Source organism: Spermophilus citellus (genome assembly GCF_964194105.1).
Source record: "Spermophilus citellus genome assembly, chromosome: 8".
In the NCBI taxonomy this organism is placed as follows: Eukaryota; Metazoa; Chordata; class Mammalia; order Rodentia; family Sciuridae; genus Spermophilus; species Spermophilus citellus.
Window position 1 is genome coordinate 39,968,058 of NC_138189.1, and position 26,236 is coordinate 39,994,293.

Genomic DNA, 26,236 nt, shown 5'->3' on the forward strand with positions numbered 1-26,236 from the left:
AAGAGCAACAGTAGCTACAGCCCGGGCGGCGGTGCTTGTTCCAGTCTTTGCTGCTGCAGTCCGTGCAACCACCCAGAGGGGGAGGGGGGAACCACCAGTCGCTGAGGAGCCAGAGAAGGGGGGAAAGTTTAGGCGAGCCGGGGTGGGGGGGCCCAGCGCTGGAGCCGCGTGAGAGTAGGAGCCGTGTTTTGGTAGGGGGGAGTCGGTCTGCAACTGGCAGCAGAGCGTTTCCCCCGACTGTGTGGACTCTACACCCCCTACTCCTGCCGCTCCTGCTGCCGCCGGTGGCTGGAGGGTCCCCCTGGGGCTGAATCTTTGGGACTTGACCCCGTTCCCCTCCCCCTTTGCTCACTCCCCAGCCGGGCGGGAGCATTTATCCCTCAGATTAATTCCCCTTTTTGGGGCGGGGGCCGGGTGGGTGTGTTGGGGGGAGGTGTCCCTGGAATAGTAAATATTGAGCTTTTTTGCCCTTCTCTCCGTTTTTTAATTTCCTTTTTTTAAGGTGGGAAAACTGAAACCCACCTTGATTTCCTCCCCTTTTCCCCTTCCCCACCTTCCCTCGCCCTAAACCCCGACAAGGAAGGAAGAAGCAGTTGGTTCAATTTCTGGCATATCTTAAGAATTAAGATATTTGAAGGGAGCTTATACTGAGCTATCCTGAAGATCCTACTTAGAAGAAAAAAGCCATGTCTGCTAATCCATGCTTAAAAATTTGCCATCAAGACTTGTTAACTATATCAATTTTTAGGGCTATAAAAGCCTAATAATGGATTCTCTTAAAAAATAGTAATCTATGCCAGCAATTATGACAATGTTAGCAGACCATGCAGCTGGTCAGCTGCTCGATTTCAGCCAAAAACTGGACATCAACCTTTTAGACAATGTGGTGAATTGCTTATACCATGGAGAAGGAGCCCAGCAAAGAATGGCTCAAGAAGTATTGACACATTTAAAGGAGCATCCTGATGCGTGGACAAGAGTTGACACAATTTTGGAATTTTCACAGAATATGAACACGAAAGAAGAAAAGGGATGTCTTCCTGTGCAACTGACACAGCTAGGCTTTGACGGCAGGCCTCCACAAGTATTATGGACTACAAATTTTGGAAAATGTGATAAAAACAAGGTGGAAGATTCTTCCAAGGAACCAGTGTGAAGGAATAAAAAAATACGTTGTTGGCCTCATTATCAAGACGTCATCTGATCCATCTTGTGTAGAGAAGGAAAAGGTTTATATCGGGAAATTAAATATGATTCTTGTCAGATACTGAAACAAGAATGGCCCAAGCATTGGCCCACTTTTATCAGTGACATTGTTGGAGCAAGTAGAACCAGTGAAAGTCTTTGTCAGAATAATATGGTGATTCTCAAACTCTTAAGTGAAGAAGTGTTTGATTTCTCTAGTGGACAGATAACGCAAGTGAAAGCAAAGCATTTAAAAGACAGCATGTGCAATGAGTTCTCACAGATATTTCAGCTGTGTCAGTTTGTGATGGAAAATTCTCAAAATGCTCCACTTGTACACGCAACCTTGGAAACCTTGCTGAGATTTCTGAACTGGATTCCACTGGGATATATTTTTGAAACAAAGTTGATCAGCACCTTAATTTATAAGTTCCAGAATGTTCCAATGTTTAGAAATGTCTCTCTGAAGTGCCTCACTGAGATTGCTGGTGTGAGTGTAAGCCAATATGAGGAACAATTTGTAACACTATTTACACTGACGATGATGCAGCTAAAACAGATGCTTCCTGTAAATACTAACATTCAACTTGCATACTCAAATGGAAAAGATGATGAGCAGAACTTTATTCAAAATCTCAGTTTATTTCTTTGCACCTTTCTTAAGGAACATGGTCAACTTATAGAAAAAAGATTAAATCTCAGGGAAACACTCATGGAGGCCCTTCACTATATGTTGTTGGTATCTGAAGTGGAAGAAACCGAAATATTTAAGATTTGTCTCGAGTACTGGAATCATTTGGCAGCTGAACTCTATAGAGAAAGTCCATTTTCTGCATCTGCTTCTCCGTTACTATCTGGAAGTCAACATTTTGATGTTCCTCCCAGAAGACAGCTGTATTTGCCTGTGTTATCAAAGGTTCGTTTATTGATGGTTAGTCGTATGGCTAAACCAGAGGAAGTATTGGTTGTAGAAAATGATCAGGGAGAAGTTGTGAGAGAATTCATGAAGGATACAGATTCCATAAATTTGTATAAGAATATGAGAGAAACATTAGTTTATCTTACTCATCTGGATTATGTAGATACAGAAAGAATAATGACTGAGAAACTTCACAATCAAGTGAATGGTACAGAGTGGTCATGGAAAAATTTGAATACATTGTGTTGGGCAATAGGCTCCATTAGTGGAGCAATGCATGAAGAGGACGAGAAACGATTTCTTGTTACTGTTATAAAGTATCTATTAGGATTATGTGAACAGAAAAGAGGCAAGGATAATAAAGCTATTATTGCATCAAATATCATGTATATAGTAGGTCAATATCCAAGGTTTTTGAGAGCTCACTGGAAATTTTTGAAGACAGTCGTCAACAAGCTGTTTGAATTCATGCATGAGACCCATGATGGAGTCCAGGACATGGCTTGTGACACTTTCATAAAAATAGCTCAGAAATGCCGCAGACATTTTGTTCAGGTTCAAGTTGGAGAAGTAATGCCATTTATTGATGAAATTCTGAACAACATTAACACTATAATTTGTGATCTTCAGCCTCAACAGGTTCATACATTTTATGAAGCTGTGGGATACATGATTGGTGCACAAACAGACCAAACAGTTCAAGAGCATTTGATAGAAAAATACATGTTGCTCCCTAATCAGGTGTGGAATAGTATAATCCAGCAAGCAACCAAAAATGTGGATATACTGAAAGATCCTGAAACAGTCAAGCAGCTTGGTAGCATATTAAAAACAAATGTGAGAGCCTGCAAAGCTGTTGGACATCCCTTTGTAATTCAGCTTGGAAGAATTTATTTAGATATGCTTAATGTATATAAGTGCCTCAGTGAAAATATTTCTGCAGCTATCCAGGCTAATGGCGAGATGGTTACAAAGCAACCACTGATTAGAAGTATGAGAACAGTAAAAAGGGAAACCTTAAAGTTAATATCTGGTTGGGTGAGCCGATCCAATGATCCACAGATGGTAGCTGAAAATTTTGTTCCTCCTCTGTTGGATGCAGTTCTCATTGATTACCAGAGAAATGTCCCAGCTGCTAGAGAACCGGAAGTGCTTAGTACCATGGCCATTATTGTCAACAAGTTAGGGGGGCATATAACAGCTGAGATACCTCAAATATTTGATGCTGTTTTTGAATGCACGTTGAATATGATAAATAAGGACTTTGAAGAATATCCTGAACACAGAACGAACTTTTTCTTACTTCTTCAGACTGTAAATTCTCATTGTTTCCCAGCCTTCCTAGCTATTCCACCAACACAGTTTAAACTTGTTTTGGATTCCATTATTTGGGCTTTCAAACACACGATGAGGAATGTTGCAGATACAGGCCTACAGATACTTTTTACACTCTTACAAAATGTTGCACAATAAGAAGCTGCAGCTCAGAGTTTCTATCAAACTTATTTTTGTGATATTCTGCAGCATATCTTTTCTGTTGTGACAGACACCTCACATACTGCTGGTTTAACAATGCATGCACAAATTCTTGCATATATGTTTAATTTGGTTGAAGAAGGAAAAATAAGTACACCACTAAATCCTGGAAATCCTGTTAACAACCAAATATTTATTCAGGAATATGTGGCTAATCTCCTTAAGTCTGCATTCCCTCATCTACAAGATGCTCAAGTAAAGCTATTTGTGACGGGGCTTTTCAGCTTAAATCAGGATATTCCTGCTTTCAAGGAACATCTAAGGGATTTCTTAGTACAGATAAAGGAATTTGCAGGTGAAGACACATCTGATCTGTTTTTGGAAGAAAGAGAAACAGCCCTTCGACAGGCCCAGGAAGAGAAACATAAACTTCAAATGTCTGTCCCTGGCATACTTAATCCACATGAAATTCCAGAAGAAATGTGTGATTAAAATCTGAAGTCATGCTAGGTTTTTTCCTCTTCAACTCTTGTTGGCAGACAAGAATAGTATCTGGATATTTGTCGACCAAAATGATGCCAATTTGTAAATTAAAATGTCACCTAGTGGCCCTTTTTCTTATGTGTTTTTTGTATAAGAAATTTTCTGTGAAATATCCTTCCATTGTTTAAGCTTTTGTTTTGGTCATCTTTATTTAGTTTGCATGAAGTTGAAAATTAAGGCATTTTAAAAAAATTTTACTTCATGCCCATTTTGTGGCAGGGCTTGGGGGGAAGATAAAAATTCAATTTGAACATATACTTGTAAATTCTAATGCAAAATTATACAATTTTTCTTGTAAAGAATACCAATTTTAATTAGGGAGCATTTTCTTTTAGCCTGTATTTCAGTCTAGAAGAAAAGGTAATGAGCAAAACAAATTGCGTTGTTAAAAGGATTATAGTGCTGCATTGTCTGAAGTTAGCACCTCTTGGACTGAATCGTCTGTCTAGACTACATGTATTACAAGTCTGTATGGTAAGTTTGCAGCAAGATCATGTGCATATCATCCCATTGTAAAGCAACTTCAAAAAATATGGGAACACAGTTATTTTTACACAGTTCTTTTTGTTTTTGTGTGTGTGCTGTCGCTTGTTGACAACAGCTTTTTGTTTTCCTCAATGAGGAGTGTTGCTCATTTGTGAGCCTTCATTAACTCAAAGTGAAATGGTTAAAAATATTTATCCTGTTAGAATAGTCTGCATCTTTTTAACAACTCATAAAAAAAAAAAAAAAAAAAAAACAGAACTCTGGCTTTTGAGATGACTTATACTAATTTACATTGTTTACCAAGCTGTAGTGCTTTAAGAACACTACTTAAAAAAAGCAAAATAAACTTGGTTTACATTTAAAAAAAAAATACAGGGATGAACTTTAAATGCATATCTCTAAATAAAACATTCAGTCTGACATATGATTCTAACTACACGATATTCTGGATAAAGTAAATATATAGACACTGAACTTATCAGTAGTTGCCAGGAATTCAGGGGGAAGAGAAGGAATGAATAGGAGAAGCCCAGGGGATTTCTGGTTCAGTGAAACTATTCTGCATGGTACTGTAATGGTAGGTACATAAGGTTATGAATTTGTCATAACATTGTACTAAAATTTTATAGTACAAAGAATAAACCAGAATGTATGAAAATTAAGAAGTCATTTAGGAGAGATCATAGAATCTAAGGGGGGATGTTGACTTTGACAAGAGAATCTAACTGTATTACAAATGCATGAAACTTCAGGGAAGGTGGCGTAGGTGACTAGGTAACTTTAAATGAGAGATAAAAACATATCTACACAAGACCTGCATGTGAATATTCATAGCAGCCAAAAGGTAAAAACAACCCAAGTGCCCATAAACTGATGAGTGGATAAACAACATGTGGTTTATCCATCCAATGGAATATTACGTGGTAATAAAATATAATGAAGTTCTCATACATGCTTCAACATGAGTAACACTTGAAAACATACTAAATGAAAGAAAGCAGAAACAACAGACCATGCACGTGTTGGGTAACTTCCTTTATATTAAATGTTAAAAATAGGCAAATTCATGGAGATGGAAAGTTGGTTAGTGGTTACCAGGATTTAGGGGGTGGGAAACTGGGAGAGTGACTGCCAATTGGTCTAGATTTATTTTGGGGATGATGAAAATGTTCTTATAACTGGATAAATGTGATAGATGTGAATTCTGTGAATTTATTAAAACCCATTGAATCATATACTTTAAAGGAGTGAATTTTATATTGCTTGAATTATATCTCATTGCAATAAAATATTAATATTTTTAAAAATATCTTATGCATAAATATCTTTTATTTCAATTTGAAATAGTGTCTTTAAATATATCTTGGCATGGCCTTACTATTAATCTACCATCTAATTATTGAGCTCGCAAGTGAAAATGTAAAATCATTGGAATGGATAAAGCAAATGTCATCAAGAAACAAAAGGATTTCAATGTATCTTTTTAGAAATCTCTCCAGGTTTTTCTACATTTCCCCAACCCTATCTTGCTTCATATCTTATGTCTCCATTTTCTAAGCACATTTACTTATACTTTTGAAGTTGCAAGGATACTGTTGTTTTCTGTCTACATAGCTCATGTTAGGTCTCATCAGGCAAATTCTTCAGGCAAAGTGACCTTTTCCACACCCACCTCCCTTCTGCACCCTCACAGTCCCCAGGCCACTTAGAGGTTTCCACCATCCTGATTCAGCAGGATCTGACCAAGTGAGTTGACAGGAGGGCATAGAGTAAGCTTCAAGAAATGCCAAAGGGCACTTGGTCCAATTAAAACCATGACATGAACAGGAAGCAACTTTCCTAAGGAATTTGCCTTGATTGACAAGGCTTGCAGGCTTACAGGGAAGATAGAGGTTTTTTTTCCTTTAGGAAATGGCTGTGTGATGAGCCAACATGAGATTTGCATGATTAAGGGAACTCATAGACTATTTTAGGCTGAAAAAGCCCCATAGGTTTCACTCTCCTTACACTCCATCCTGACCAAATACATACAAATTAAATGAGCTCTAATCATGAAACACGTTTGAAGTGAAACAGATTTTTCAAGTTGAATAGAAGACAATTTTTATTTTTATAAAAATGCGCCATTTGAATTCTATTATTGGTTAGAATCCAAAGACAATTTCAAAATATTTTGTTGAATTTAAAGAGAATTATACTTGCAGAACATGGAATACTAACATTTTTTGGACTGAATTCTTATAAATATCTATTGGGGTTTGTGGAAAGGAAAAGAATGTAATCTCCAGCGATCGCACATATTACTAGGATGGATAAACAATTGAAGGAGGCCAGCAGACCAGTGGGCGGAAGGACCACAGATAAAGATCACCACTGAGAGGCACACCTGCGAGGGAAGAGAACAATGCTGGGGTTGAGTCTGGCCACGGGGGGCCACAGACTTTCCAACATGATAAAACTTGAAATTAAATGTACATGTGACAAGACAAGTATGGTAACGTGCATTCTTTTGGTATATATACATATATATATATATATATATATTTTTTTTTTTTTTTTTTTTTTCAGTACTGGTGATTGAATCCAGGGGCACTTAACCACTGAGCCACATCCCCAGCCTTTTTTTTTTTTTTTATTTTGAGGCAGGCAGAGTTGCTGAGGCTGGCTTTGAACTTGGCAATCTTCCTGTCTCAGCATCCTGAGCTGCTGGAATTACAGGAGTGCACCCAGCCATGTTTTTTTTTTTTTTTTTTGCTAAGCTTATCAAGTTTGGAGAAAAGGCCTTTTCCTGGGTACTTTGAGCTCTTGGTCTTGGGCTGCATCAGAGGTGTGTTGTTTCACTTGACGGATGATGGTCTATGAACTTCTAGTAGTATTTCAAGAAAATCTTTCAGAACTGCATGTGTGAGGCCCTGGGTTCAGTCCCCAGTACTGCAAAGAAAGGGAAAACAAAGCAAAACAAAAAAATATTCAGTATCAAACACAGACTCTTTTGGGGGGCTTTAAAATCCAAGCAGAGGAAAAATATTCAATACTCTGAGCAGGTTTTTATGTTAATTTTTAACACATGAACCCATTTCACATGCATGTTGATGTCTGTATAGCGTGTTCTAGAATTTACCAAGAATCTTTACAGGCATAATTTTATTTAATCCATATGATAGACCTGTGAGCATTCAGAGAGAGTGTTGCTATCTTCGTTTGACATGTGGGAAAGCTAAGGCTCAGAGGTGTCGAATGCTCTGCTTGTGATCAACCGGCCTGACCTTGCCGAGGAGGGCCTAGACTCCAGGGCTTGACTCTAATTTCAGAACATTTTGCACACTCACGTTCTCGGTTTGGACTGCTCATCATAATCATGTGGATATTTAAAAAATATCCAGATGCCCTGGCTGAGCCCAGGACCAATGGAATCAGAATGACGGGGCAGCACACCCAGGGGATAGACAGCTCCTCACATACCTCTAAGGTGCAGCCCCACGGGAGAGCTCTGCTCTGCAGCCCCGCACTGACTCCTAGAGGGAAGAGAGCGTTTAGAAGCTGTAGTATACAAGGGCCCAAAAGGTAACCCTATAGAGATTTTAAGATATTCATCGTTCTATTCAACAATGATTTATTGAGAATCTTGTAGTGCTAGGCACAATTTTAGAAGGGGACTGAAACTATTCAGACAAGTAGAACTATACAGACAAGTAGATGGGAAGTCTGCCTACCTACTGGCATGACTCCACCTTGGAGTCACAGGTACCACATGGTGACCTCCTCTCATGATGCTGAGTCTTCCTCATTCTTACACCCTTCTCAACTAGCCCCTGATGTCGATCACTTTCCTCTTATGTGAGAATTCATGCATCACAGAAGTGGAATGCTGAATACAAAGATTTCTTCCATTGTGTGAGGACATGTGGAAAATTCTACTCAGAGCTCAGTGTAAAGAAAAAAAAAAATCTTATTCTGCTTCCTGATAGGCTTTGTTCTTTTCGACGTGGCTGCTGGGAGGCTCAGAACTGCTCTGTGTACAAGTCCTGTTGGTCTCTTTGCTGTGTCTTTTCCGATGTATTTCCTTCTGTAACACTCGGGGTCTTACTATGACTCTTGGTTGGAGAGAAACAGCCCCTTAAGCAAGGTCAGTAAAGGTCTGGGGAAGATTAAGGGCAACCAACATGTTTTGGCGGAACATGCTGGAGTTTGCTGAAGCTAGAAGCAAGCCATTCCAGCCTGGGCCTGGAGAAGAAATGAGTTACTAGAACTTGGCAGGAGCTTACAGCTCCTGAAGAGGGCTGCCTGAGGGGAGCTGTGGCGGCTGGAGGATGACCATACAGGGAAGGGGGGCCTGGACCAAACACCCCCATGTCCTTCTCTTCCTTCCCTCCAATCACTTTACAGTAATATCCACTAGCCAGAAACCACAGAGTAAAGGAGCTTAAGCTCTACAGTCTAGAGAGGGCAGTCTCGGGGGACTGAAGCTCAGGGTGAAGGGTGAAAGGTCAAGGAGCGAGTGGAGATGATCTAGCACTCACCTGGCCCACCTCCTTCACCAGTGATAAGTCTCACACTTTAAGTGGGTTTCATTACAACTGTTTTTTTTATTGTTTGCTACTTATCTCATTATTTTTTAATTTGAAATGAGACTGAGTATAACAAATAAATGGGTACAGGTTTAAGAAAAGCAGTAAATCCTAAAATAACACCATTTATTTTGATTGAAAACATGTAAGAGAAATATAAGGCCTGCTGCCTTCCTTTATGCCACAGGGAGATACTAGGAATTCTTGAGGGAAACTGCCCACCACTGACATGTCTACGATTGGACCATCTCTCCCTCTCCCCCAGCTCTGTGCTCCCTCCACAGAGCAGATTTATATATTGCTCTTTAGGGATTAGACTGGAGTAAATCCTCCTGTCATGTTTTAAATTCAGCTAGGAAAGTCCAGGATGCCATATACCATTTTTTTTTCTTTTACATAGTCTTTAAGATTCTGAAAACAGAAAGTAAGAGGACAATGATTCCCCAAACCCCCACTTCTAGAGAGCCCCTGTGAGCACTTCAGCATATTTTCTTTATGTTTCTGTATTTATTTATTGGCTTCTTTTAAAATAATCACCATCACCATGGCTGCCAAGGATTACTGAGCCCTGACCGAGGGCTTGGCCATCTTCTTAGCACTTACCATGGAAGCAGCTGTTTTGAGGATCTTCATTTTACATATGAGCCAATTGAAGCAGACTAAAGTGATAATGATCCAGGGTCACATGGCAGGCAAGTACTGGGACAGGGATTTGAATCAGAACACTAGTGCTGTCATGTCAAGTTACAAAACTCAGTGATCAGATATCAGCCCAAACCAGGAACAGTAGATGGAAAAACCAAGGTGAGACCAGAAAATGATTCAGGAACTGACTAAAAATTCTTAACCATAAAAACATCAACCCTTGGTTCTGGTGCTCCACAAAGTTTACTGGAAGTTTGAAAGTCACCCATTCCAAAGAGGGAACCCAGTCAATCACAAAATTCCTGGAGCTCATGAGATTAAAACAGATCAAGTGGCCAGTAGAAGTACTGCTGCTGTTGATAGTTACAAGTCATCTCACAAACACTTGGCCAATATGTAATTAATGGATGATGTTATTCATTCACCCAATTACAATTTTTTACCATGAGGCACCTACTAGGAGTCAGACACTATCTTAAGTACTAGCAATATACAAGTGAGTAAGATTAGGATTGTATTAAAGATCTCACATTGTAGTAGAAGATACAAATATCAAGCAAGTAATTAGATTTAAAATATATATATTTCAACTAGGGGGAGAGAACTGAGAATGTCAGCTTGGCTAAACAAGGCCTACCTCAGGAATACCCCACCTGGGGAAAATGAGGAATCTTGTGGGCCGTGTCTTACAGTCTCCCTCAATAAAGATCAACGCCATTTCAGGAAAGGCAAGTACATGTGGACCAGCACAGCCCTTGATGGATCTGCCTACACAGGCAGATTCTAGATCATGAGGAAACATAGGTGGGCTTCATATCCTTTAACTACTCATCTATCAAAAGGGTTTTAAAATGGTTTTCATCAGGATTGGTAAGTACAGTGGTGAGATCCACTAATGATATCAGGCTGAATGTAGTAGCAGAAATGGAACCCAAGGACATGACGTTGAGGAAAACAAGCCAGGCGCAGAGAGACAAACATTGCAGGACCTCCTCTGGGAATCTAAAACACAACTGAGTGCAGAGCAGAGGAGAGAAGACCTGTGGTTACCAAAGGTTGGTGGGACCGAGGATGAGGGGGGATGTACAGGGAGAGTGAAGTCCCAGTTAGAGGGAGGGGCGAGTCCTGGTGTTCTGCCGCCCAGCAGCATGATTTTACTTCACCATGTATTTTAGATTTCAGAACACCTGGAAGAGAGGATTTTGAACATTCTCACCATGAAGAAACAGTGTTTGAGGCGATGAAAGCCAATGACCCTGATTTGATCATTAGAAAATGCATACATAGATTCACATGTTACACTGTCCCTTGTAAGTAAGGGTGATTATTTTTCCATTATAACAAAGCAAAGAAATTAAAAAAAAAAAAAGATCCATGGCAGTTAAATATGGGCCAGTGGTTTTCAAACTTGAGCCTTACTACAGTCCCTAAGAGTGCTTGGTAAAACTTAAATTACTCACCTGCCCTACAAGTTTCTGATTTAGAGGGTTTGAGGTGAGACCTGAGAACTTCCAACTTACAACTTCTCAGATGATGTTGTGGCTGCCCCAGGAACCCCAGTGGCTCTCTTTAGAATCTCTAATACAGTCCTACACATGACACTTGAGGGACAGTTTGGGGTGACTAAGGAGAGGGGTGGGGGATGGAATTCCATTCAATGGGGAAGAATTACTGAGGGAAGGGCTAAAATCTTTGGAAAACTGAATGCCTAATCTTACCTGCTTTCTAAGAAAGTCATTTTATTTCCATTTAAAGTGAGTTGAAGAAGCACTTGTCCCTAGTTGGACCAGACTCTTCCCTAGGGAAGTTGTTTTCAAAGGGCTACAAAGAACAAATAGGTAAATATTAAAGCCTGAAGTTCTATTTCACTTTTAAGCCTGGAAGTTTCAGGAAGATGTAAACCAAATACCTATGACAGACATATATTTTATATTGGTAACAATATACCACCATTTCATAAAATTGTAATTTATACTGTTAAAAATTTTCAAATTGTACATGAGATACATCTAAACCAACAAATAGCACTTTGTAAAAATTTTGTTCATAGATGCATAATATTCCGTCTTGTGATCACATGTAATTTACTGATCTATGCCCCTTGTGCAGATTTCCAGTGTTTTGCTCCTGTAAATAATGGTACAATAAATACCTGTGCATGTAGACCCTTCCCATGTTTCTAATTCATCCAGATTACTAGAAGTGGAATTGCTGAGTCAAAAGGAACATTTCTCATGTGCTTGTGCTTGAGTCATATTTCCATTTGTCATTCCCAGTTAAGAGGCATGTAAATATATTTAAATGTGACACTGTTGCAAAGACAACAAGGCTTTGGCTTTCTTCCTAGCCATTTGAATAAGACTCAGCCTTCTTGTTCTCAAAAATAAGATGCATGTGATTCATCTAGACAGAAAAGAAATTTCTCATCAAAGTCTTCAAAGAACATCAATGAAAGCAGCTTTGAAGAAGCAGCAGACAGAAAACCCTGCCACCCAACACACAGCAGTTTCTGTGAAACCATCTTGAAGTCTCTCTCCTCAGAGTGGCATATTGATGGCAGCTGCCGCCCTCCAAAGTCCCTGGTCCCAGGCTTTCTCCAACCTCGGCTGACCTTATTCGCCTTGGGCTTCTGTCTTCCAGGGCCAGGTCAAAAACTTGGGTTTTAAAAACCCAAGTTCTTCTTCTCTCTACATTTCATTTCCATCCATCATTTGATTAGTGCAACAAGGGTTCAGAAATGGATGAAGCAAAGAATTCTCTTTGGAAGTTAGGGAAGGGGAGCCCCTGGACTTTGCAGGGATGATTTCTATGCTGGCTTTGGCCAAAAGCCGCCATTCAGCTTTATCTTCCATCTTTGGAAGCCTAAAGAGTGAAGAGTCCAACACTTCCTTCAGTGTTATTCTGGTCTTTCTGAGCTTTTGAAGCCCAATGGTTTTGCAATTAGGTCCATTACAATCACATCTATCTCATCTAATCATTTTAACAAAGTCCAACAACTTGAACAAAGCCTGTCTGTCAAACTTACTGCCATTTGAATACTTACTTTTAAATGGAAGTGAGCGTTCTTTTTATTTTATTTGTTTTTTATTTTTCAGTTGTAGTTGGATATACAATACATTTATTTTATTTATTTATTTTTATGTGGTGCTGAGGATTGAACCCAGGGTCGTGCATGTGCTAGGCAAGCGCTCTACTGCTGAGCCACAACCCCAGCCCAAAGTGAGCATTCTTGATGAAATTTGGAGTCAAAAAACCTTTATTTGTGTTTTATGTGTGAAAATTCCATTATTTATTTGAAGTATGTGTCTACTTATTCATTTCAAGAAAATTGCAATAATTCCTAATTATTGTAAAAGCTGTTAACAGTTGGCACAATAAGAATTTCAAATATTCTTATGTACAATGAAAATTGCAACCGTTAAATAGGTAAAGCGATTCATTGTTAATATGAGCATTAAAAGAATGCATTTGCTAAACAACATCAGGAAGAACATGATGTCCTTTTCTAGCCAACAGATGCTAATACAAATTAAACTTATAATAAAAAGCAGAACAATAGAGATCGGGTTTTTAATATGATTTAAATTTTTTGCCCAATCATTTTGCATACTAACATTTCTAACCTTAAACAAAATAACTTTAAATAAGTTATTTAATTTTGAGTGATTTAATCTCATTTAGGCTCTGATTCAAGAAAAATAACTTTTCAGAGTTTCATGAATGAATTAAAAGCAGAATGCTAACTTTTCTACCTCCCATGTTTACATGGAAAAAATCCCTGATAATGTTGTGAGAACCTTGATAGTTACACGTGGCAGCATCCAGGTATAAGAAAGAAACAACTAGGATGCAAACAAGAAAGTGCTAGAGGAAAATACAGTGAAAGAATTCTCCCTTTTCATCTGCCTTCAGTTAAAAAAGAGCAACTATTTAGTGAAGCTGACAAAGCTCGGAAATCACTGCTCCAATATCTTAATGGCAAAGTTATAAAATTTAACCAGTAAAGGGTTTAATAATAAAATTACAATAATGGCAATCCTAAAACTTTAGATTTATTATTGTTATTCCAGAAATACATTTTCTGATTGAGATATTTGGCTTTGGATGAACGCTGAATGTTTTTTCATCTAGACACGGAATTGAGTCAAATATGAATTTGGCACATCTCAAATTTACTTTAATTTTTCTGATGCTGTCAAAGCTCATTAGCAAAGCTACTGCTGGCTGCCTCAGTGGGAGACTGAGCCAGAACTGCCTTATGAAAACATTGCAGCCCAAATGTGGGTTTGTCTGTGTTCCCGGAGGGTCCTTCAGTTTATAAAGGCAGAGAGCTTCCTTAGGAATGCTTTTTCTTCTTGAACTGTCTCTTCAACATTTTCCAGTACCCAACTTATTATTTCTAATTTAGATATGATGTTTGCTTACTGGACAGTCAAAGAATACATATATTTTATACAAAAAATAAAGAAAACATTACAAAAATACATATATTTTCTGCTGAAAATTGCCTGTTAATGTTTCAAACTGCAAGGGACCTTCAAAGACGTTGTATGGAAATTTTTCATTTTGCAGAGGAGGCATCAGGCTGGGAAGATGAAGGAAGCCATCCAAGGCCCAGCCACTAACTAGGGAGGACTTGGAAGCAGGATCCAGTCTCGTAGCAGGCATTACTGCACTTGGTTAGAGAGGCAAAGTTGTCACCTCTGTGTCTTTTTTTCCTCTTTCTTAGAGCTGTGTTCCTCACCAGAGTTAGGAAACACCCGCTCTCTTCCTTCCCAAATCTATTTATGCTTCAATGTCAGTGGCTGCTGGGTCAGAGCTTCTTTGATCTCTTTCTAAGTATTTCCTGAGTATTTCAACCTGTTGCCCCATGGGTTTAATGAGCATCACAGATGATCCATTGATGTTTCTGGCTTAGTGCACCATTTCTTATTACAGTGCTTATTATGAAATGCATTTTGGCAAGCACCCTTTCCTCTTAATTTTTAAACCCATGTGTATTCAAAAGGAAATCTAGTCCATGTGTTTTTCACTCACTTGTGCCCAGGTCATTAGAATGTGGTTGGTCAGGGCTCACTGGACCCTGTGTCTTGCTCTGGTCTTTTCATGACACATCGCTGATCTTAACTTCTGCAAGTTGTCACCAACCAGATTGTCTGCTGTTAGCATTCCAACTCCAGCTATTCTAAGTTGGTCTATGACATACTCCCATGCACCTTTTCTTAATTAATCCCACATTTGTGCCGCTGTTTTCCTTGGATGGCTGTGAGACTGAGACAACTTTCAGTACTCGATCTTCCTTCTAGAAAGGACGTGAAAATAGTAATAGAAATAATAGTTCTTAACATTTATTAAGCATTTACTATGTACCAGGCACTATTAAAAATTTAAACATATTTAATTCACAATATCCTGATGTGGTGGGTAGGATTATTATTTCCATTTTATCAACTTTCTTTTTGCATTACTGAAGATCAAACCCAGGGCCTTGTGCATGTTAAGGGAGCTATGGTCCCAACTTTATTATTATTAGCATTTTAAAGATTGAGAAGAAGAGGCCAAGGTTACAGCTCATAGGTATGAAACCATAGATGGAAGCCAGTCCATGTACCACTGAAGCCTGATCTTGAGACTGGTAAATAGGCATCGTAGGAGGTTGATTGCATCCACGATAAACTGTATTTCCTCATATGGGATTTGGTTTTTGGTGAATAGACCTGTCAACAGCCGCTTTCTTGGACAGTGACCTCAGTGTTCTGCATGCTAAGATTTGCATTCAATAGACCTAGGCTATTTGTAAAAATGCCCGTAGAGTCCCTTGGCCAAGAAGGGAGTAGTTGATGGTGGATCCATTTTCTTGGGATGGATATCTTGCTGTGTAATGCAATCCTGGAGGACATCTTGAGGCCATACATTGTTCCAAGCATGCCCCTATTGTGGGGGCTTACTCATGTCTACGCATGTGGCCAAATGGTCTAGGTAGAACCAATCCTGAACCTAGAAGATACACCATATGGACATGCTGAGTTGAATTTTGAAAACCAAAGATCTAATTAGAAGATATAATAAAAAGATTGTTCATTGAGAGAAGGGTCATCTTGTTTGCAAATTGTTATAAAGTCTTGTTCTTATAACATTTGCCCATACTCAGTTGCATCTTATGATTCTTTATGAAAACATGAGTTAGGGAGACAGTTATATGTTTCATGAATCAGCTATGCTGCATTTTAAGCTTTTCTTTAAATTATAATCAAATCCAAACATGTTTGGGGATGAGGATCCCACAAACCCAGGCACAGCCAACATCTTCAAACCATACAAAACCAGGTACAGATTCTTGATTCTCTGGTAGCTTCCTGTCCCTACTTAGATAATTCCTGCTGAAGTTTAAAGATTCCTCAAAAGACTAGGAATGGGACCACCATTTGACCTGGTTATACCACTCCTTGGTATATATCCAAAGGAGTTTAAATCGGCATACTACAGTGATGCAGCTACATCAATGTTTATAGCAGCTCAATTCACAGTAATCAAGCTATGGAACCAATCAATGTGCCCTTCAATAGATGAACTGATAAAGAGAATGAGGTATATATACACAATGGAATGTTATTTAGCCATAAAGAAGAATGAAATTATGGCATTTGCTGGTAAATGGATGGAACTGGAAAATATCATGCTAAATGAAATAAACCAATCACCAGAAAACCAAAGGCCAAATGCTCTCTGGTATGCGGATGCTAACACACAAGTGGGTGGGGTAAGTATAGAGCTTCAGTGGATTAAACAAAGGAGAATAAAGGAAGGGAGGAGAGGTGGGAATAAGAAAGACAGTAGAAAGGATCAGATATAACTTTCCCATGTTCATATATGAATACACCACCACTGAAACTCCACATTGTGTGCAACCACAAGAATGGGTCCTACTTAGAATAAGTTATACACCATGTATTTATAATATGTCAAAATACACTCTACTGTCATGTATGTCTAAAAAGAATAAATAAATAAAGATAATCCCAGCTGATCATCTATTGCCTGTATTTTGAGTCTCCTGTTTCAGCTTCTAGATCACATCTGTCTTTTCTCTAGACTGCAAGTCCTTTGAGACAAGGGACTGTAGTCAATTCACAATTATATGTTTATCAAGTATTTGTTGAATGAAAAAAGCAACTACACTGTTTCTATATGATAGTAGAACAAGTAATTTTTTCTTCCAAAGGTGATGGGAGAAGGGTGAGTGGGGACAAGAATCAGGAACAATGGCCTCTGCTTCTCTTGATCCAAACCTTTCAAACAGGAAAGAAGATTGACACTCAGCCTGCTATGTTCCAGGTCAGTGACGCTGGGTACTCCCAAGGGATACATTCATTGTTTTCCATCAGGGGACTTAATATCTCACTGTTCTCGTTTTACAGATGAGAAAACTGAGGACCAGTAAAGAATGTGTCCAAATTCACACATTTAATAATTGAGCCTTCTATCACTCAAGCCTTAATCTGTATTACTCTAAACTGGGCTTCCAGCAACCAGATCAAAATAGATCTGAAAACTAAGTCCAGTAACCTCATAAATGAGCCACATCTGATCCAGGCACCTCGCCATTCTTTCTTCAATGTCCTTTGCCAAAACATTCATTCAATCTAGCTCTGTAGCTCAGAGCTCGCCAATCTGTCCTAGAGATCTGGTATTCTTTTTGTAACTTTTCTGATCCAATAATGTCTATTTTATTTTCTTGGACCTGGTAGGAAGTTTTTATTAAAGTTCTTATCTATAAGACACATTTCCCATTTTCCCAGGTATTGATACTTTAGATCAGACAAGCTAATACAAATAGCCAGAGTGCGAAGAGGAAAGAGGATTTTCTACATCAGTATTTGAAGCTTTCAGAATTTTGGATCCAGCTGCTCAGGCAAATGGGGCAAGTTGAGCCTTCTAACCCAATTCCTAGAAGAGCCAAAGTAAATGAGTGAGGAAAACAGAAATTCAAGGAAAACTAGTATAAACGGAGCTAACATCCAGTTCAATTTATTCTGAAATTCAATCACATTCATGAGCATTTCCTGGGTGCCTAGTATCAGACACAGAAATAAATAGGGCCTAGCTCTTGTTGGTGAGCTCACAGTCTAGCCAGGAAGGGAGACACGAAAATAAAAAAGGCCCGACTTATTATGATGATTATGGTAACATGAACTATCTGAATGGAATAAGAAAAAAAAAAGCAGTGAATTTGTATTGGGGGGTCTTAGGGAATTTCCCTAGGAATTTCTAGGGCATATAAGTAGAGTTCTGAAGGTAAAATAGAAGTTCGGCAGCCTGAAAGGTAGAGTTACTCTAGTTAGAGAAGATAGCATTTGCAAAGTCTTGGAAGCAGAAATGAGCAAACAAAAAGAAAGTCTGTGGGGTGTTTAGGGGTATGGTGAGGACTCTTTATGACCTTCTGAGTGCACATGTAGGGTGTGTACGCATCTGTGAGGAATCAGTGTCTTCTTCCATCTTACAACCACAGAGAGACATTTAGGGTTCATTACCAGCAATTCTTTCCCTCTTGCATTCTTGACCTCTTTCTTAAAGAATGAATCAAGTCTAACACTACTGCATGCATGTGAATATATATTAAGGAAAGAATAACACAGGATGGGAAGGATCTTAAAAATGTCATGGCACTGATTGTCCATTTTTATTTGATATATGAAATAACATAAATCCACTGTTCTCATAAATTTAGAGACAAGTCTAATTCAGGACCTGTTTACAAGGACTATTTGATTTGGTGAACAAAGCATTCTCATTTGCTCTGGGGATCTTTTTACAGCTGCATCATTAGGTTCTTATGGCCTGGATCTGGTGGTCTAAGTCCTTGGTGGGTTGGGATATGCAACAGGACTTCAAAGTCGAATTATGTGCTTTGCCTGCAGTGTCCGACAATGCTGTCTGGCAACCCCTGGAGAAAGCTGGCATCAATCTGCTGCAAATTTCCTTGCTCACAACCTCGTCCTCCTGCATTAGGCTTTTGGTGAGCCTTGAGATCATGTATGTGGAGATGCTGGTGGATTCTGCTAAGATTGGCCAAGTTTTCCCGAGGTTAAAAGGATGCTGTTTCTAGGAGGTGAGCCCTGTTCTGGACTTCAGAAGACTGAAGTCTTGCCTTAAATGGAAGCTTGCTCATGACTGTTCTTGTTAGAAGGTATCTATGTTTGTGGCCAATCCTGGGAGTTGCTACATCTTACCATCCCAAGACTCTATTTCCAAGTTCCCTTCAATCCAGAGTAGCCAGTGAAATGTTATAGGGTAAATAAAGTCTCTGTTGGAAGAATCATCATTTCTCTCATTTTCCCATTCTTCCTCTTTCTTTCCTGGATTCGTAACCCGATGGTTGGTGCTCCAGCAGTCATCTTGGATAATAAACACAGACTTGCTGATGGAAACCAGGCACCAAGGATAGAGAAAAAGATAGAAAGAGCCTGCATCCCTGTTGGCATGGAAAACCTGCATCCTAGCCTGACCTGCCTACTTCTGTACTTCATATTATGTAAGAGACAAATAAACCCTTGTGTAAACCTATCATTTGTGTTTTCTATTATATAAAGCTGAAAATTATTCTTAATGGAAGCAGTTTATTCCCTTCTACCCAAACAGCAGGGAGCAAAACTGCCAGCAACTCCAGAGAAAATACACAGCAATGACAGCAAGCCAGGTTCTGGAGCCAGGCTGGCAGAAGCAGAATCTTGACCCCATCATCCACAGCCTGTGACAGTGAGCTAATGATCCAACTGTCTCATGTCTCAGTTTCCCCGGGTTTACAATAGGATGATAATAGCACTCACCTTCTAGGATGACTGCAAAGATCCAGTTAAAAAAGGTGACCTATGCCAAGTGTTTTGACATGACTTGTACTCAATAATCACTCAGCAAGTATTAGTTATTGTTTTTTAAAAACTTTAGCTCTATGAACCAAAGACACCAGTAGAGAAATCCCATGGAGGGACTGGGGTAGTTCCAGACTGGGAAAAGTTCCCGGTGGCCAGAGGGATGGACCTTGCCTGGTCACACGCCCTTGTTGGTGGTGCCAACAAGGTGAGAAGTGCTGATTGTTACCAGAGAGGGCCAGGAAGGTGAGGGCTGGGCAAGCCCACGAACGCTCCCCCATGCCCACGGTTTGCCTCTGGAGGATCCCCAGACTTACATGTCTGCTAAGCTCTCAGCCTTTTGATGTAACTATGATTTAAGGAGTCGTTATCAACGTTGCTCTCCTCAGTCCTCTCGGCCTTCATTCCATCCTACCCGGCTCACACCATGTCTGGGTCTCATTCTCCCTCTGCACTGAGGCAGCTCCTGGAAGGACCTGCAAACTATGATCCCGGGCCCTCCTCTCCCACCGCGGCACAGAGCATTGTGTCTACTCAAAGACAGGGCAGCAGCGTCTGCTACCAAACAGCCGCATTCAGGGGGAAAAAGTAGCGATGTCTACACTGCCAACAAAGGGCCTATTGAAGAAGCACAAAACAATCCAGAAACTGGGCAGCTGCCTGGTGTGTGCCATTGTACTCCTCAGTGCCGTGTGTGTGTGTGTGTGTGTGTGTGTGTACATACACGCATACAAGCATACATGTCTGCAATGCTTAGGAAACACAGACTTGGACTTGCTTTTCTTAAGCTCCTATTTTCCCACAGACACACACAACAAATACCAGACAGACTTTTCCAGGGCTCCAGGTCCTGTCTGCCAAGGGCTTATCAGCCCTTCCTCAGGGGCCTGGGTGTGACTTCTGCAAGGGTTGTCTTTCTACAGAATCATAACACTGGTCTCTCATTTTTATTTTATCGAAACAACTCTCCTAGGAACCCATTTGTATCCAAAGAGATGATGTTGAAAATATTCAATAAGCCAATTTGGTTGTTATATCTTGACAACCGAGACATTTCCCAAAGAGGTTATATGTGTTTTTGGTGATCTTAGTGTCTTAAAGCAGAAATCTACTGGGTCTTTCTGACAGTGTGGGGAAGGTTGTGATGGTGGTTAAGGCCACCTTGGAGGACTCTGGGGTTGGCAGAGTGATGGAACTCCTGGGGAAAATGAAGCTCATCATCCATCCAATCCCAAAAGCACTAGTGTTGTTTTAATCTAAGCAGAGGAGTAAAAGAGGGGCTTTTGAGATGAGGAGCCATCCTCTTAAGTGAAAAATAGCAATTAAACTCATCTATAGGCTCATTTTGTCAAGCTCTTTGGTTGGTGAGAATCTCCATTCTAGGGGTCATGGTCACAGGTGATTCTTTTAAAAAAAATTTTTTATTTGTCCTTTTTAGTTATACATGACAGTAGAATGTATTTTGACATATCATACATACATAGAGTATAACTTCCCATTTTGGGGTCACAGGTGATTCTAAGGCTCTTTGCCCTCCCCAGGATAAGTCCCCAGAGAAGAGAGATGTTCCAGGAGACAGTATGGCTTCCCCCAGATAAGAATGCCTTCCAGGTTACTTATCCATGGTCAGAGCCATCTGTGGTTAAGTTCTTGTGACCCACTGTCTTGCTAGATGCATGACTGCCAAGGACAAAGGTCAGAGTCCAACGCAGAAGACATGTTGAAAGGACAAAGAAGCTTTCCTCTCCTTCTCCAAAGCCACATTTAGGGTTCCAGATCCAACTAACTCAAGGCATTGCTGACCTAACCTGTGATCTCAGAGCCCACAGCAGAACTGCAGAAAGCATTCATCCCGAGCCTCCTCCTTTCTCCAGTGTGCAGGTTAGTGGAAAGGAAGGAAACCACGTTCCACCAGGGGTCCACCTTTTGCTTGCCCCTCTACATGTATTATTTCACCTAAAATCCTCACAGCAAGTGAGATAGAAATGATTATTTTCCAGATGTGAAATTCCACTTCAGAGAGGATAAGGTTGTGCCTGAGGTCACACAGCTGGTAAGTGACACACTCAGATTCAAAAACCACATCTGACTCCAGTGCGTGAGCCAGCTGCACTGTGCTAGTGATTCTCCAAGCAGAATCAGCATCACCTGAACACATATCACCAGGTTTCGCCCCAGACCCACTGAATCAGGACCTCAGAGATGGAACCCAGAAATCTGACTTTCCACAAGCCCCCCAGGTGACTCCAATGCACACTCTGCCACACTTTGTCTTAACTTTCTCTTCCCATGCCCAGACTGGAAGTCCACTTTCTGACTAGGCAACCATGGTTAAATTGATGTTTTTGAATTTCTTTTATTATTTGGCACTGGGGATTGAACCTAGGGGTGCTTAACCACTGAGCCAATCCACAATCCTTTTTAAATATTGTATTTAGAGACAGGGTCTCACAAAGTTGCTGAGGCTGCGTTTGAACTTGTGATCCTCCTGCCTCAGCTTTGTAAACTGCTGGGATTACAAACATGGGCCACCGCACCTGGCCCAATGTCTTTGAGTGTCTATGTCCTCATTAGTGAAAGAAGAATATGTCAGGGTTGTTGCTGGGATTAGAGATTAAATGAGTGAATGTGTGTTGACCACTTGGTATATATAGAATGTAGCAAAGAGAAAATGCTCGATAAACACTGGCTTCTACCAGAACTACTATTATTCCTTTTTTCTGTGGTCTTTTTCCACACTAGCATTAAATCCAGCCATCAGAAGGAGGAAAAACAGCAGTATTTTTAGGCACTGAGAATCTAGGTAATGATGCCAACTCTGAGCCCCAGTTCCCTACTCTCCTAATGGAGATAATCAGTGCTGGCTTGGTGGTGCAAGTCAAGCACATTCCATGGTGTGGAATACAGTAAGGACTCAATCACCATTAGCTATGATCAGAGTGCTGTTCACAGGAGCCTAGTTGTCCACTTTTTTTTTTTTTTTTTTGCAGCTATGACATAATTGTGCAGGAAGTGGTAGAGACAAGTTAGATCTTTGGACAAGCAGCATCCTCAGCACGAGGGCTTCTCTGTCCTGCCCAAGTGGGAGGCTATTTCTCCTTAGCATGTCAGTGCACTGCCTTCTCATGTCTCTTATATTCCTGGTGGGAATTAGTGTTCTACAAGTTCTGTTAATAGAGCACTGCTTGGTCTCCAGTTGTAAGTTATACCTGCAGCAGGCAGAATAATGGCCTCCCAAAGACATCCACATCCCAATCCCTGGGGTCTGTGGACACATTGATAGATCTACAAGATGGAGGAAGAGTTAAGGTTGCTAATCAGATTATCCTGGATTCCATGGCTGGGCCCAATGTGATCATCAAAACCTTTAATATGAAAGAGGGAATCAGAAGAGAGAACCAGTGTTCTCTCAGAATGGCTCAGCCTGATAGGGCTGGCTTTGAAGATGGAGAAAGAGGGCAAGAGTCAAGGAATGTACAACCTCCAGAAGCTGGGAAAATCAAGGAAACAGGATCTTCCTCAGAGCTTCAAAGATGTGTAGCTTTGCTCAACTTTGATTTTAAACCCAGTGAGACCCACTTTGGATTTCTGGCCTCCAGAATTGTAAAATAATCAACTTGGATTTTTTTCAAATCATTAAGTCATGGTCATTTGTTATAGCAGCCACAAGACACTAACTAATACACTATCCCCGACCCCACTATTACAACCAACTTAGAACTGGCTTTTTTTTCATTACTTAGCCTCACTCTTCATTCTCTTCTTCCCATCAACAACACTCTAGCTGCCTAGGGTAGGGTGCTAGTGCATTGAAAACATTCTTCCACTATGCAATTGTGATCTGAGAATGACCTCATAGGCAAGTGCATAAAAGTGATCAACTCAAGGTCCGACGCAGATCTCAGTATATGGACATAAGTGCCATATTTTGAGATCTGGGCCAAGGAGCTGTTTGCGTGTAGGCTTTGAACTCAGCCTTTGCTCACTCACCAGGGAGGTGTGAATCAGCAGAGTTATTCCAGCACCTCCTCCCCTGCAGGCCCATCTGCCTGCATCCTGTTGGGCAGGAACCACTCAAAGGGGATATGGGCTCTCCTTTATGCCAGCTCGAGGGAGACCAAATGTGGCTCTGTCAGCAAGTGGAAGATCAAAGAGTCATCACTCCCCAGCTCCAGCAGAGCAGCTCTGGAGAATGGGGCCCATTGAGTACCTTTTTCCTTCTATGAAGACTGTGATGATGGGCTCCTTACACCCCTCTACCTTGGCCTCTTGGGCTTTGAGAACTTGATTTCTGGAGTTTTCTAAGTAAATAGAAGAATCCAAAGTTTCCAACAAATGAAAACAATAAACACTTGAGATGGAAATGCTAATTACCCCGATTTGACCATTGCACAATGTAAACCTGTTTGGAAGTGTCATGCTGTGCTCCATAAATATGTTCAAAGCTTATGTCAATGAACCAAAAAGTTATAGACATATCCAAACATGCCTTAAAAATTGTAGTGTATTTTAAATTTTTATATTTAATGTGTTACATTAAATACATTTAGCTCATGGAAAAGTAATGCAATAATATAATGATTCACAAGAAATTAAGGATTTATGAAAATATTAAGTCAAACTGCATAGAGGCATGCCTGACTGCTGACTGTGTAGACATGCAACCCAGATTGAGCATTGTCTTTGAATCCTGCCAACTCTTTATGACTCTGTGGTCTGGGATTTGGAGATAGAGTTAAGGCTGTAAATATGAAGCTCCCTGTGGACAGGAAGCCTCAGCCAAATGACCTCCTGTCCCACACCCTCTCCACACCAGCTCTGCCATCACCTTTCCTCACAGCTTGAAATGCTGTCAAACTTCCTTTCCCCAGCAGGAATGACAGGGAGTAATTTAGTGACAGCCTCTTATGATGAGCTATCAGAGGCTGTGAGATGCATGTCACACCTAGGAGAGGAGGGAGAGGCTGAGATGCATTGATGACCTGCATGTAGGAGACTCCAGACATGGAGTCTCTCCAGATGGACATTAAATTCAGGAAACAGTTTGAACTAGGAATCTAAGCTTGCAAAAAGCGTAAGTCTGAAGTGGAAGGTAAGAAGTATTCAAGTGTAGTTTTAGTTCCTGCATACAGATTAATTGCTGGAGAACAATCTAGTGTCCGTGGGGAAGGAAAGGCAACACATTTCTGTGGGTTCCCTTGCTTTGGGAAAACCTAATATTGAGGAGGTATGTGAAGTCTATGGATCTATTGACTCTGAGATGGTTAGGTATCCATCATGGGATTGTGGTCTGTTTTTCAAGTTGGCTTAAGAGTATTGGTATTTTCCTAAAAGGACTAACATGAAATTGAGAAGCATTTCCCTTGTCTCATCCACCACAAAGCTGGCTCACTAAACATTTTTATTAGCATGGGAAAACATGTAATAATACTAGAAAATGGTCAGTTTCAGTGTGGGAGGCACCCTCTGGTCTGAAATGTTTATGATGTTCTTTTCCAATTGCACAAACTATAGGAAACTAATTTTACACTGCAAAGCTATTTCTGCATGAGAGAACTGAGCAGCTACTCTTTTATTTTTTAATGGAGAGGAAGTTATACATAAAGGAAACCCCAGTTCTAAGTACAATGAGCTGATGGCAGTGTTGGAAACACTCAATCCTTCCTCCTTCTCTCCCTTTCTTCTTCTTCCCTCCTCCTCCTTTGTTTTTTGGTGGTGAGGCTCAGGTCATACTTATAGTCCAAGCCCCTTTAAGTCATTTGCTGGAGAGAAACATAAAATGTGCTATATGGAAATTCAGGCAGAGCACTTCAGAATCATCAAGAGAGCTCTTAAGACATTGATTCCTGTATTCACCTTCAGAAATTTTTATTTAATTGATCTGGGAGGTGGCCTGAGCACCACAATTTATAAAACTCAAAACAAGACGTTCTAATGTGAGGTTGAGTTTGAGTAAAAATCAATGCTGGTTTGCTCAAATAATTGGTTTAATTTGTTTTCCCATTAAGTAAATTAAAAAGTAAAATAAAAAGGTCACCTTGGGGATTTTGGATAGATATGGCCTAAAAGTGATATTTATCTATCGGTAGATGCCGCAGTCCGGCTGGGCAGAATAACTGGGAGATGACAAGCAACTTGAAGGTTGAAGTGGGAACTGCTTTATTGCGGGGAAACTCAGCAGGAACTGAGCGGGAACTCAAGGTAGCGGGCACCCAAGGTAGCAGGAGCCGCTTTATTGCAAAACAGCAGAGGTATATATACCTAACTGATTACACACAGCTTGACTCAATTAGCATCATCCAGTTACAGCAATCAGCCAATAAGGAATCCCTACCATCTTAATGGCTCGGTGGCGTTGCCTCACAAACCACTCCTCCTGGCAAACTGCCAGGCTCCATCTTGACTTGATTTTCGGTCCCCAACAGGTAGATTTGATTATTATGGCTGGTTTTTAAAAATTCAAAATGAGGCAGAAAGGCAGATTGGTTGGAAATGATATAGCTTCAATCACATTCATTCACGTCCCAGACTTCTATCAGTGTGTC

General features: G+C 40.3%; 1 pseudogene across 1 annotated transcript; it reads left to right on the top strand.

Moving 5' to 3' along the window:
* Positions 1-384: 384 nt before the first annotated feature.
* LOC308654653 (exportin-1-like) lies at positions 385-4,482 on the top strand (annotated as a pseudogene). The gene is made up of 2 exons: positions 385-1,057; positions 1,089-4,482. The product of its transcript is annotated as an exportin-1-like (transcript).
* Positions 4,483-26,236: the final 21,754 nt, after the last annotated feature.